Consider the following 14532-nt stretch of genomic DNA (forward strand, 5'->3'; position numbering starts at 1 on the left):
TCAAAAATAACAGGAGATGCGGATCGCAAGGGGAATCGGCACATGTTCCTCCTTGGTACTGATTTCAAACTCAGACAAGGCAAGTGCAGACACTCTCTACAAAGCAGGAATCTATCATTCTCTCCGTGTTCCATGACCTAGTGGGTGAGAAAAATGTGGACTGGGAGCTCTTCTTTGGCTTGTGGGATGGCTACTATAGGCAGATCTTTGGGTCATTTCTCAGCAGGAGCTGGCTGCCTGCTCTCCTTCGACATATTTCTGGGAGCAGGACAATGAATTTTTTTTTTTTAAGGGAGGGAAAGATGGAGGAGGGGAGAGGGAGAGAGAGAATCTAAAGCAGGCTCCACACCCAACACAGAGCCTGATGGGGCACTCGATCTCACTATCCTGAGATCCCAACCCAAGCCAAAATCAAGAATGGGACCCTCAACAGACTGAGCCACCCAGACACCCCTGATATTCTTTGTCCTCAACTCCAGAATGATAAAATCGTGTGTGGCGGGGGACAATCTCAAGACACACAAAAGGTAGAAGTGGGTGAGCGATCAGAAAAGAAAGGCATGGGGCACCTGGGTGGCTCAGTCATTAAGTGGCTGCCTTTGGCTCAGGTCATGATCCCAGGGTCCTGGGATCGAGCCCCACATAGGGCTCCCAGCTCAGTGAGGAAGCCTGCTTCTCCCTCTCTCACTCACCCTGCTTGTGTTCTCCTTCTCCCTGTGTCTCTCTCTGTCAAATAAATAAATGAAATATTTTTAAAAAAGGTATGTTAAAAGAGACCCAAGAAGTAAGTGGGAGGGATGGAGGAAAGAAAATAAGGTATGAATTAAGACAGTCCCATACAAATGTTTTCTCTCTACAAATGTTTCTCTAGAGAAAGTTTTATATGATTATCTGGCTTAGAAAAATAGAAGATCATTTTGACTGAACACACCATGTAGGCAGGTTTTAGATGGAGAGTAACTGGTTAGGCTGTAGACATTGCCGCTAAGGGTTGATGTGCTGGCAGGTTCCGGGGGGTCACCCTGAGGTCTTCTGCTGCCTTTTCCAGATCAACAAGATTTGTACCCTCCACTCATTATTCTCCAGGACTGGTACTAACATCACGCTTCTTTGCTGATGTCTATTTCTAAGGGTATGCCCTTCTTGAAGAATCTGATTGGAAAGCTGGGGTGTGTTCATGGGAGCCCACATAGGAAGCAATAAGAAGAGAGGCTGCCCCAGGCTCACACATGATCATCTGTCGAGGGGTTGGCAAACTGCTCCCTGGGGGCCAAATCTGGCTCCAGATCTGTTTTTGTGAAGTTTTAGTGGAAAACAGTCATGCCCATTAGTTTTCTGATTGCCGATGACGGCTTCTACTCTACAAAGGTGGAGGTAAACGGTTGCAGCAGAGACTTGCCAGCAAAGCCTGAAATGCGTATGATCTGATAACTGCTGACCCCTCATCTGTAGGAATAGTTCAAACCCTAGCCCTCTACTGCCCACCTCCATCCCTAACCAAAGTCACTGTGAACAGACCTGAGAAGTTTTAAGAAATATAACTTAGTAGGGGCGCCTGGGTAGCTCAGTGGGTTAAGCCTCTGCCTTCGGCTCAGGTCATGATCTCAGGGTCCTGGGATCGAGCCTCACATCGGGCTCTCTGCTCAGTGGGGAGCCTGCTTCCTCCTCTCTCTCTCTCTCTCTCTGCCTGCCTCTCCGCCTACTTGTGATCTCTGTCTGTCAAATAAATAAATAAAATCTAAAAAAAAAAAAAAGGAGACATAACAGTCAGCTGAAGGGAAGGTACTGACAAGAAGAGGCATCTTAAGGAACCTGCTACTGGAGACCAGGCTTACTGATCTACCATAGAATTTCCTCTAAGGACATCTTCGGCATCCATGCTTTGTGATTTTATCTTTAAATTTCATTTTAAAATGATACTGGTAAGAAACTCATTTGAAATAACAAGGGTTCTCTTTTTAAGATGCACATAGTTTGCTAAGTGTCACAGAATCACTGGCCACCACTGAGAGCGGTTTAATCAGATTGCTTTAATAGCAAACATACTGCTTGGAAGAAATGGAAATGATTTTGCTTGTTGGATAGCCTTTTATGTTATTCATGTTGATAGCAAAAGTGGGGGAGATGACGTGGAGAAGAAGGATAGAGGACTTCTTGGAGTCCTGGAGTCTCCTGGGGGCCAGGGAGGCTGTGGGTACCCTCAGTAGGGGAGCTGAGAGCAATAGGAGGGCTCCGGGCTTCAGGAAACCTGTGAAGACAGGGACTAGCAACTGAGAAGGAGCAGAGCACAGGAAGCTGAGGTTTCGAAGGTAAACAAAATCCTATTCCAACTATTGGTTAGGATTAGTCCTGCCTTCACGAAAAAAGGTGGAGAGGAAATTCTCATCCTTCTTTTCTACCACCAAGCACCCCTTGATCGCAGAAGCCAGCCCTCAGCCTGGTGGGCTGGGCCTGCTCCCTTCCTCCACCGACCCGTCAGTCACACTGCCTCCCGCCTTTCCACCTTCATGGCCACCTTTCCTGCAGCACAGGCTCTGGTCACTTCCCAATGGGGCTACTGCAAAGGCCTCCACACCTGTGTGAGCTTCTACCCCTGCTCTGCTTTTCTTCAGTCTCGCTGTTTCTCTATGTCACCGTTGGAATAATCTTAAAACTAATACTCAGACTCCGTCACTCAACTTGAAAACCATCACTGACTCTAGTACTTGGAAGATAAGTCAAATTCTTTAGTCTGCAACTAAAAGCGTGGACTAAGTGTCTGTGTGTCATAGACTATTTGTTGATTCTTGAATGGGCCATAAAATTTCTTATTTGAGGACCACTGTGCATGTTGTTCTGCTCTAGAAAGTCACCCATTTCTGTGGGTGTTCCCCACAGATGGAGTAGTCAAACACCACCCCATCTACTGAACCCTCCCAGATTCCTGGGAGAAATCTGATGTCCCTCCTCTGGGTCAATATGGGATATGGCTCTTACTATACAGAAGAGGGGAATATGAAAAGTTTAGTAATACCTATAGTTCATTATGGAAAACAATAAATCCTGTTAAGAGAGAAAGACTGTGTCTGTTATCTCTTTGTACTCCCTGGAATCCCCAGCACAGCTCTCAGCAGCATGCAGATGGCAATGTTAGGCTGGCTGTAGTCCAGTGTTGGCTCCTTCCAGGACCTGGCTGTGGGCTCCTGCACGGCCAGGTTACCAGCTTCTGTGGTTGTATCTGGTGTCAGAGCAAAGAGTGTCAGGAAGGATTAGAGATGTCCTCAGCTTCTGGAGCTGAGGACAGGAGGTATGTGCATGTGTGTGTGATGTGTAGGTTATCTGTCTGTCTCTACTAGCTTAAAAGACAATTCCACAAATATCTACTAAGTAAATATGTCTTTCCTAGAGGAAATAAGTTTGAATATCCACACAATAGCTTTACAAAAAATGTTTTAAAATCATCTATCCCATTTATAAATCAGGAGTGGTCTTTCTGATTTTAAGTGCTATGATATGAGAAACAGACAAATGAAATTGGCAATCAGAGACAGTAGAGATGACAGAAGCTGGCACTATTAGAAAAGACTCTTTGAAAGATGAGGAGAGCTTCAAAAACTTGATAGGCAGAAGCAGAAGGAAGGATATTTCAAGTGAAGGTATAAGAGAAAGAACCAGAAGGGAGAGGCATGGTTTTCATTTTCTGCAAATGTCATTTACTGAGATCAGCCAGTACATAAAACACCGGGCAAGGAAACAACAATATCAGTGGGGGTGGGGAGAACCCCATCAAACTTAAACAAACCTATTCCTTTGAGAAATGTCTGCCCTGGATTCTACAGGGGAACTTCTGATCTCTTACATTTTGCTATGTTTTTATTTCTAGGCTCTGCACTACCATTTTGCATAAGACATAGTGAAAAAGGAAAAAACACCCTCAAAACTCCAAATCTTCCATTGCTCATGAAGCCTTCAAGTGAGGTGTGTGTGTGTGTGTGTGTGTGTGTGTGTGTTTCCTACATTGCCTATTTGTCTAACTCATCTATGCACTGTCAAAGCGGTTTTGTCATTTTCCTAAAAAAAACCAACACAATAACTGGAATTGAACCTAAGTGGGAATATCCTGTTTCTCTTAAGAGAGCAAGAATCTGACTGTATCAGCACGATCTCCATTTACAGTCTCAAAAGACACGTACATCTCAAGGATTTCTGTTACTTTCAAGGCTGAGTGAAGCTCATAAACAAGTAAGATAGATTTCCTAAGGCATACGGTGCACAAATGAGTCACACTGCCCTGTTCTTCCCTCCTGTGTAACTACCATCATTTTGGCTAGGGCAGAAAAAGTTTTCCTTTCAGTTTCATTTCTGAAACACATTTCATTTACCTTCCTCAAGTCTTAATATACTCGTCTTTATATTTCAGTGTGGATCCCAGATTTAAATTCCCAAAGGACATATAAAACTAAATTACTAGGGGTGATATTTATAAGAGGGAAATTCGTATTGGGGGGCAGGGCTGAAACGCATCTTGGGCTGCGGTAATGGAAAGAATACACAAAGACAGGAACCAACATGCCTGAAGTTGTAGTCGCCTCACGACTTCTAGGGTGTTATTTTCACAAAAGAAATTAATGAGAGGGCAAATAAATTGTATTACATGCTCTAGTGGACCACATTCTATTTTCACTGAAATTTGAAGGAATTTTTCAAATTTAGAAGGCGATAACAGCATTGACTGCACGCTAAGATTCGTAAATTATAACCCTATGCTACTGTGCTAATGTGTGTACACTGTAAAACCCGAAACAACCTAAAATGAAATAAAATCTATACACGTTCTACTACTTTCCGCCTATGCTCCACAGGATGGTCTGGCATCCCCCACTGGCTGTGTACACCCCACAGTGGAGACCGCTGTGCAGAGAGGGTAGACACAGTATTTGCTTTTTTTAATGCAAATCACTTGAGCTGTTTACTTCCTTGAGAAGTGCAAACTGCTCATTGGGAAATGCAGCCAAGAGCCAGGTAACGAGTTGGAACAGGCCCCAGAAAATGCACCGCGGGGACTCAGCCTAATGCAGACTTCAGCCGTTTTCTGGGCAATTTATCTAGGCCCAATCATTACTCTTATCTTCCTTCCCCCCACCCATTTAAATAATCAGTTCATCTCCTTAAGCATGAAACCAAAACAAACGAAAAACCACCCCCAAATTTAAATCTCCTTTTCCTAGACCAGCAATAATTACAGCCTTGTCTTATCTTGTACTGGCAATTCTGCACCTCACACTGGCCTTCGTGTAGCCTCTAACACGTGGCCCGAGCCAGCTGACGTCTGGCTTAGGGAACATCTGAGTGAGAGGAGACCTGTGTGGGCAAGTGTCGGACTCTGGAAGGGAAAGAGAGGGTAGTTCACTGTCTGCGACCGTGGAATGAAAACGTACAACTCCGGGAACTGTGGATCAGTACATGTGTTGCTGCCTGCTTCGGGCTGGTGCTGAGAACACGTGGTCTGTGCGCCAGGACCTGGCGTCTGCAAAGGCAACAAGGAGCACTACGAGATGCACGCAAGTCTCTGCTCGCGGAGGATCCAGAGTGGGCTGGGGGAGTCTGTGTTTCCAGGTTTCCCACAGCACCTCAAACACATGGCCTCACTCCCTCATCCCAAACTATGGAAAGGAGGGCGCCTGTTGGGGGCCTAAACCTTCCCCTTGTCCCGAAGCCATGGTCAGACAGGTATGAGGGTTCACGCAGCCCCCATCCGGGAGACTCAGGAGCCCTGCCACCTTGCAGCCGGCCCCGGACACTGCCACATGGCCAACAAAGGCTGTATCCGAACCTGCCACTTCCGACAGCAGTCACCTGCTCCCCCAAATTTGCTTTTCAAAATCTGGGTGGGCATCAGAATCACTGGGAAGCTTCTGAAGACGAACTCCTGGGCCCTACCCCACTCCAGCCAGGACCCTGGAGATCTGAGGACCAGCTGAAACCATGCCCTCCCCGTGCACTGGGGACACAGAACGCGGGGCTTTCCCCGCACACTGACGCGTCTGCAACACACACCCAGTCCCCTGGCATATTTGAGACGTGCTGTGAACGCCTCCCTGAGGACATTCACCTTTTCTTTCCCGGCTCTTTTGCTTTACCCTCGTAGCTGCCTTGAGCCATCAACCTGACTGGTCTGGGGGGATGAGCAGAGTTAAGCAGGCTTCTCTCTCACCACACATTTCTAGCTTATAAAAGGCACAGGTTGGACCGGCTGATCTCCACGGTTCCCTGTAGCTCAGACACCTTGTAGTTCTGTTCATGAGAATCCCCAACTCTGAGACTCTCCGTTCCGTGCTCTTTTCCCTGATACCTTTTTGGCTTGTCTTTTCACTTACAGTCCATGTACTCCTTCGCCAACTCCCCTGGGATGTTTAATCTTTTGTAGGTACTGTTGATTTGCTTAAAAAAAAAAAAAAATCACATCCTAAATTCCATCTCTGGCCTGCAGCTTTCAAACCTTAACTGAACAAAAAGTAAAGAGATCTACTCATTTGTTAATGAGGTGCTACCACGGATGTCCTATTTTTAGGGAGCTATGCTGTGTTTTCCCCAATGCTATACATAGAAAAATGATTTCTCTATCATCGATACTCCTATGCCAGGTGGAAAATCCAGAAGGAAGAGGCAGATAAGGCTTCCTAGCTCGCAGAAACAAACAATAAGCGCCATGCCCGTTTTAAATTCATGCTGTGCTGGTGAAGGTGGACAAGTCAGTGGGAGATGGCCAAACATGACGACGGGGGACGTCAACTATCCACCTGCTCCAACATCCTTCCATCCCATACATAGGTGCACACTGAGAGCCAGCAATGAAGCCCTGGGGTACATGAGGAAGCAAACTTGACATGGTCCCTGTCCACTTGGGTCTTACATTAAGCAAGTCGGCGCATGCGTCCTTATAATCTGTGTTAAGGACCATGAAGGAAAATACAGGCCCTGTTATAGGCTGGGGGTCCAGGCATGAAGGATAAGTGTATCTGGGAAGACTTCTAAGGAGAAGTGAGTTCTGATGTTAGACGAGGAATAAGAGGAAGCCCAGAAAGAAGGGAAGGTCATATCTGACCCAAGGGAGTGAGCCATCTCAAAGCAGTTGCTCAGAGACAGCCTGAGGTGAGCAGCCCACACCCCTGCGCCTGTGCGAGCAGACTGTCTTAACAGCCTCTCCTCAAGGCTTTAGGGAAAGAACATCTGCTCCCCTTGCAAAAAGGGCAGGGTGCCCTGTTGTCAGTCTCTGTGCATTAATAGTTTCATTCTGTGAAGATCCGATTTCCAGACAGATATGGGGTCTCCCCATTTTAATACTAATTGCAAGTTTATGTAGTTGGTGCTCGTGGTTCCTTGCATAAGGCTCTCTCCTCAGCATCACCAGGAAAAAAACCTAGCTTAGGCACAAAACAAGAGACCGTTTCCCACCAAGGGCAGCTCGACTCAACCAGAAATGGTACTTCTAGACACCGCAGTACAAGTTCTCGGTGCTTGGACACTCAGGAAACTAAGGGCTGTCACTTTATCCGCTATTCAATCCAAACAAAGCACAAGAGGTCCTGTCCTTTCTTTCCATATATAGATTAATACCTACCCCCAAAGATACCAACTCTTCCAGAAGACTGGAATTCAGGTTCTCCCACCCCATGACTATCCCACCGACACAGAATCAAAGGCCAATTTCACTCACAGAATTTTAAGATCCAGTTGGGCTCTTCTCGCCTTCTGAAAGGTGAAGTCCTTTATTTTCTTCTTAAACCCTCCTCAGCCAAAAGTTCTCTAAGATTTCCCCGAACTGGTGATTCCAAAAACGTTAGAACTGATTCCCTTGATGTCAGAGGAAGCCGGATACAGGCCCAATGATTGATGTGCTAAACGAACTCTTCCCAGCTGAGCCTTGACAATCGCAGGTTTGGCAAGACAATTGTTACTTCTGGTTTTGTTTTTGTTGAAATTCAAAGAGGCTCCCAACTCCTTAAGAGGTATCCCCCGTCCATGCCCTGTTCTAGTAAAACTTTTCTTCCCTCTCTTCGTTTTAAAAGAGAGGAGCCACTTTCTCAGGAGGCTAGACCTGAGAAAGGACACATATGTTTTGGAATAGCCAATAACACAGTTGCCACCCCTTTTACTGGAGGGCCCTGACGTTCTCAGATGTCAGCCTGGGTCCAGATCACCTAGAAAGCTTGTTCAACTGCATTGCTGGCGGCCAGCCTCAGGGTTTCTGACTCAGCAGGTCAAGGGTGGGACCTGAGGAGGTGGGACCCGAGGATCTGTGGTTCTAACAGATTTTCAGGTGATGCTGCGGCAGCTGCTCCGGGGACCATACTTTGAGAACCACTGCTCCAGGGACAGCTTTATGATCAAGAAATATGTACTGAGGAGTACCTGGGTGGCTCAGTCGGTTAAATGTCCGACTCTTGATTTTGGCTCAGGTGATGATCTCAGGGTCATGAGATCGAGCCCTATGTTGGGTTCTCTCTCCCTCTGCCCCTCTCCCCTGCTCATATGCGCGCTCTCTCTTTGTCCCTACTAAAGAGAAATATGTACTAAGTACTGAATACAGGGTACTCCAATGGATACTGAGAGCCCAAAGAGATATACCTGACTTCAAAAGTTTACAAAGTTGGGGCATCTGGGTGGCTCAGTGGGTTAAAGCCTCTGCCTTTGGCTCAGGTCATGATCCCAGGGTCCTGGGATCGAGCCCCACATCGGGCTCTGTGCTCAGCAGGGGGCCTGCTTCCTCCTCTCTCTCTCTGCCTGCCTCTCTGCCTACTTGTGATCTCTGTCTGTCAAATAAATAAATAAAATCTTAAAAAAAAAGTTTATGAAGTTTAAGTATTTTCTTTCTTCCCTAAAGAGATAAGCATCCACAAGTGAAGAGACAACAGCACCTGCTAAATGCTCAGGGAGCAGTGGTCAGCAGATTCAGCACAGAGAGAGATGTTGATAGATGTTTTGAGCAGAGGGCAGCCTTGGAGATAACTCTGAACTTGATCTGGTCCTTGAGAGGAAGGTTAGCATTTAGATATCCAGCGATGAGACACACGTGTAATGCCTCAAAGCAAAGCATCTCAGTTCCTTTCAACACTGATTCGCCTTTATACAGGGAGGTTGGCAGCGATGAGACACACGTGTAATGCTGCATCTTGGTTCCAAGTGCGCAAAACCTGCACCTGACTCAAGACTCCCTCAACTGGGCACGAAGACCAGAAGGGAATTACTCTTCCTGATTCTCCTGCCAGCAGCAAGGCCAGATCTTGCAGCACTGCAATGCCCCACAGTGTGATACCCTCAATGGTGGAAGAGGCAGGGGCAGGGGCGAATTTCTCTGAAGAACAGACAGGGAAGGGTGCAGGCAAGGGCATATGTTGGGGGCAAGAGGAGTAAAGCACCGAGTCAGAGGCTCATGGACCCAGGCTGGTACCTCAAGGACATAAGAGGACCAGGTGAGCACTAAGGGACAGATAAGAAGTGGTCAAGGAATGACCAGAGATCACAGGAGAATCCTTCCTCTTGTCAACCTCCTATTAGATCCCAGACCTGCCACCATTCTAGGGTGACAGAGATGCTTAAGGCATCATGGTCTTTGCCCTTGAAATGTTTCCACCTAATAAGGAAGACAGAAGAACAGAAAGATCAGTTATGAAGGCAAGAGGGTAAGCACTCTGGAAGAAATCTTCGTAGTGTCATGCAAGTGCAGAGGGAGACCATAGAACTTGGGGGGCTCAGGGAAAGATTTGCTTATGGGGAGAAGCAACATTTGGGCTGGGCTGAGGAATCTCTTCCAAGTGCAAAGAGGAGATTCAAAGGCACAAACTAGTGGAGAGTTCTGGAACACTGGGGAATGTGGAGCTCACGTGCTAGGGGAGGACTGTGTGTGTGTGTGTGTATGGCTGCTGGGAGCATGTCCAGACGTCAGCACAGGCAGGCAGGAGCTGACATATTCCACGTTAAGGAGGTGGGATTTTAACCTCAGTGTGATTGATAGTCCCTGAATAATTTTATACCATTAAGCGATATGGTCAGATCTTAATTTACAAATTGTCATTGCAGAGCAGAAGACAGTGGGGAAGACAGACTTGAGAAGGAATGGCCAGTCACATGGACCAGGACGGCAGCCGGCATGGCGGAGGCGGCAGCCTTCCACACTGGATATGGAGGGGTGAGCAATGGATGGTGGAGAGGGAGCCCTGTCACTGAAGCCAGACCCCTCTGAGATGGACGACAATTATGCAAATGACCATAGCATTTCACTGTCCCGCTCCCATTCCCTTTTCCCTGCCTCTACTCTTCAAATTTGATATCCACCATGTGGTTTCATTCCAAGCACAGCTGGACCGTTTTGGAAGGAAAATCTCCTTGCTGTCCATCGCAGCCATGAAAAGTAAATCCTAAGGGTGTTCATCACACAACCTCAGCATTTGTGTTACATTCGCTCAGCCAAGTGCTTGGAGCTCACCGTGACTTACAGGTGCAAAACCAGTCAACGTCTGAGTGCAGTCTGGCAGCGGTCTAATCATTATCATCTGTGAAATAAAAGGCTTTTGAACTTGATTAAACAGTACCAGGTTTCTTTCATTTAAATAGCGCATTCGTATTTAAAAAATGATGAAACAGAGGTGCTGTGTTATAAACATAGAACGGAAAGAGAATTTTTCTCCCCACAGTGGTTCAGTACGTTTGTAAGGCACTGTGGGGCAGACCCTGGGCACACCGTGAGATCCAGAAAGTACTTCGCATCAGCGGCCCTCCAGCCGGTCCTGCAGGGCTCTGTCTCCGCCTCCGTTCTCCTGGCTGAAGCCAGAGCGCAAGAGGATGGTGACACGTGACTGGTGTTGCGGCCTTACTGGGGAGCCAGGGAGAAACCCAGGTGTCCCCTCTCGGGGAGTGCTTTGCGGAGAAGCAGAGCAGAAGGCCAAGTGTGCGAGGTGGTGTTGAGGCTCCGAGAAGGGAGAACTGTTAAGGCAGGATCAGTTTGGGTTTCAACGGATAATGGATTTGGGATTTGTCTATGAAAGCCCCAGGTGATGTGACGGAGGTCTCCTAACGGACGGCACTGAAACACTGACTTGTGGAGAGTTAGTGCTGGGTTTTCCAAATAAATTATGTTCTCACATAACGCACTGACACGCGTTTGGCAGAAGTACAATAAACATACAAAACAATATGATTAATCGGTAAACCTTTTTTTTTAAGATAATGTTATTGGTGATGATGGGAACTGGCCACTGCTAGATCACTAAATTAGTAATAAACAACCTCTCTGGAGAAAACCTTTGACTATGCAATTCTGCTTAAGCTATTTAAGAAAATAGGAAAATAAAAAATGTGCACAGAGGTATATGGGTGAAGCTATTCTGTATAGCATTCTTTATAACTTTGAAAAAATCAAATATACATGTGATTGATGAAAACAGAATTTCTGGTAGAAAACTGGTGAAATAAGCTATGGCACTTCTATGTTGTGGAATATTAGCCATTATAAATCATGCTTCAGAAGCCCCTTTAGTGACACGGGGGAAATGTTCATGATTATATCACTGAGATCCTACCAAGTTTCAGAAGTTAATATAAAATCAATTAAAAATACACATGGGCTGTGGCATCTAGGGGGTGCAGTTGGTTAAGTCTGACTCTTAGTTTCAGCTCAGGTTGTCATTTTGTGGTTGTGGGATCGAACCCTGTGTTGATCCTTCTGCTTAAGACTCCCTCTCCCCCTCTGCCCCTCCCCAGTAGTCCCCTCACCCCCATATGCACACATGTTCTTTCTTTCTCCCCCACAAATAAATCTTAAATATATATATGTGTATATATATATATATATATATATATATATGGTTATCTACAGATTTAACGCAATCCCTATCAAAATACCAACAGCATTTTTCACAGAACTAGAACAAAAAACCCAAAAATAGCATGGAGCCACAGAAGACTCCAGAGAGCCAAAGCAATCTTGAAAAAGGAGTAAAAAGCAGGAGGGATCAACAATCCCAGATTTCAAGATATACTACAAAGCTGTAGTGATCAAAATAGTGTGGTAGCACAAAAACAGACACCTAGATCAATGGAACAGAATAGAAAATCCAGAAACAAAGCCATGACTATATGGTCAATTAATTAATGACAAAGGAGGCCAGAATATGTAATGGGGAAAAGAGAGTCTCTTCAACAAATGGTGTTGGAAAAACTGGACAGCAACATGCAAAAAAATGAAGCTGGACCACTTTCCTATGCCACACACATACACGCACACACACACACACACTTGTGGCTAAAGACCTAAATGTGAGACCTGTAATACTAAAAATCTGAAAGAGAACACAGGCAGTAATTTCTCTGACATCCGTCATAGCAGCATTTTTCTAGACGTGTCTCCCGAGGCAAGGGAAACAAAAGCCAAAATGAACTACTGGGACTTCATCAAAATAAACTTCTGCACAACAAAGGAAATAGCCAACAAAACTAAAAGATGAGCTACCGAATGGGAGAAGATATCTGCAGATGACACTCAAGCTGCTTTCATAATTTGACTATTGTTAACAATGCTACAATAAACATAATGATGCGTATTTTTTTTTGAATTAGTGTTTTTTGTATTCTTCGGGTAAATACCCAGTAGTGGAATTACTGGATTATATGGTAGTTATATTTTTAACGTTTTTCCAAAGTGGCTGCACCCATTTGCGTTCCCACCAATAGTGTGTGAGGGTTCCCCTTTCTCCACATCCTCCCCAACACTTGTTTCAACCTCAGCAGTTCTGACAGGGTTGAGGTGATAACTCATTGTGGCTTTGATGTCCATTTCCCTGATGATGATGATGTTGAGCATCTTTTCAAATGTCTCTTGGCCATCTGCATGTCTTCTTTGGAGAAACATCTGTTCATGTCTTCTGCCCATTTTAAAAATTAGATTATTTATGGTTTTGGTGTTGAGTTGTGTAAGTTCATTATATATGGACACTAACCCTTTATTTGATAAGTCATCTTCAAAGAGGTGGTGGGGAGAAGACACTGGGTGCTCAGGTCCATTCAAGGCTTATTCAAGGACCGTCCCCTGCCTAAGGGGGCTAGAATGTTGATAGGAACCCAAGACCCTTTGAGGCTGCCAATGCTGTGGTCAGTTGTGGACCTTGGAGTAAACAAAATTCTTATGGTGGATAAATCCAGTCAGATTTGTGTGTCATTTTCATTAGCATTCAATGAACACTCATTCTGTTGTTTGTTTTTAAATTCATTTCGTTATTTATAACTCAGTACCAGATGTAGTGGGTAAACTCTAGAGATTCATCGGGACCCCAGTCTAGTCATCACGTTACCTCATGGAGCTTAGAACTGGTTGGGAGAAACAGATCTTAATCAAATAATCACAAACCCAAGTGTGACAAGTGGTTCACAGGAGAGCCAGCCACCTACTCATGCTGAGGGCAAAGAGATTTAATATACATGGGTGCATTCAGGAGAAGTTTCTCTGAGGCAGTAACACTATGAATAGGAATCATCAAAGATGATTCAAATTCAATTCCTATTCAAAGATGAATAGGAATCATCTTGTTCAGGCAGAAGATTCCAGAAAGAAAGAGAGAGAAAATAGCATTTGCAAAGGTCCTGTGGTAGAAAAGCATGCAGTCTTCTAGAGGGTCCACAGGAAGGGTGGTGTGGTGGTTGCTTAGGAGTGATGATGAGCTCAGTGAGAAATAAGTTTTGAGAAGTTAAGCAGGCGTCAGAGAAGCAGTCTAGGCCACGAAAATTAGTTTGGTCTCTGCCCTTACTAAACATAAAATTAAGGGCAGCCACAGAATGGTGTCAAAATACAAAGAGATGGGAATAATCACGCGGTTGTTTTTAAACTGTTCACCTTAACTTTATTCATTCAGTTCTGATTTATTTACTTTATAGGTTACTGTTCTGAGAAAGTTCTCTTTTGAAGGAAAAGCAGCTAGAAAAATGTTTCAGATCAACAATGGGCTTATACAGTGCCTGTGGGCAAATTACAAAAAGGTATCTCTTCTTTGAGCGGCTTTCCCTCCTTGACTGGAAAATTGTCCCAATATATTGAATTTGTTAGAACAAAACTCTTTATTGCCATCTTTCAGAAAATTGTCCTAATGAACAGAAAAGCCTATGATGTTTACGAAGTGAATGGTGCTGCTTCGAGGTAACACACGTGCAGCCCACAGCCGCACAGCCGTGCTCGGTGGCCCTGGATGTCCGGGGATCGAAAAGAAAGGAGAAGAGCAAATTTTCTTCCTTAAAATAAAATGGCATATTACATATGCCATACAATTACATATGATGTAAATGTAACAAAACATGCATTTTTTGGTCTTCTGAGGCCCAATTATAACCACAATAAATTTTCCGATGCTCACCCATGCTGCCTGGGTTTAGCGCTGGTGGGAAAGACTACGGGGCTCCAATGGCAGAAGGGAGTCCCCACCCCATGGCTGGTTGGGGGGGGAACAAGAGCTAACAAGAGCTGACGCTAAAAATGCCACATCTGTCAGATCTGGGATCCAGAGAGGA

General features: G+C 45.3%; 1 protein-coding gene across 1 annotated transcript in view; it reads right to left on the reverse strand.

The window, feature by feature from the left end:
• LOC116862527 (PDZ domain-containing protein 2-like) overlaps positions 1-14532 on the reverse strand; it is a 91757-nt gene that overhangs the window by 57994 nt on the left and 19231 nt on the right. The gene's annotated exons all lie outside the window — the stretch shown is intronic.

This window comes from Lontra canadensis, unplaced genomic scaffold, assembly GCF_010015895.1.
Source record: "Lontra canadensis isolate GAN:19392208 unplaced genomic scaffold, GSC_riverotter_1.0 scaffold253, whole genome shotgun sequence".
NCBI classification, from domain to species: domain Eukaryota; kingdom Metazoa; phylum Chordata; class Mammalia; order Carnivora; family Mustelidae; genus Lontra; species Lontra canadensis.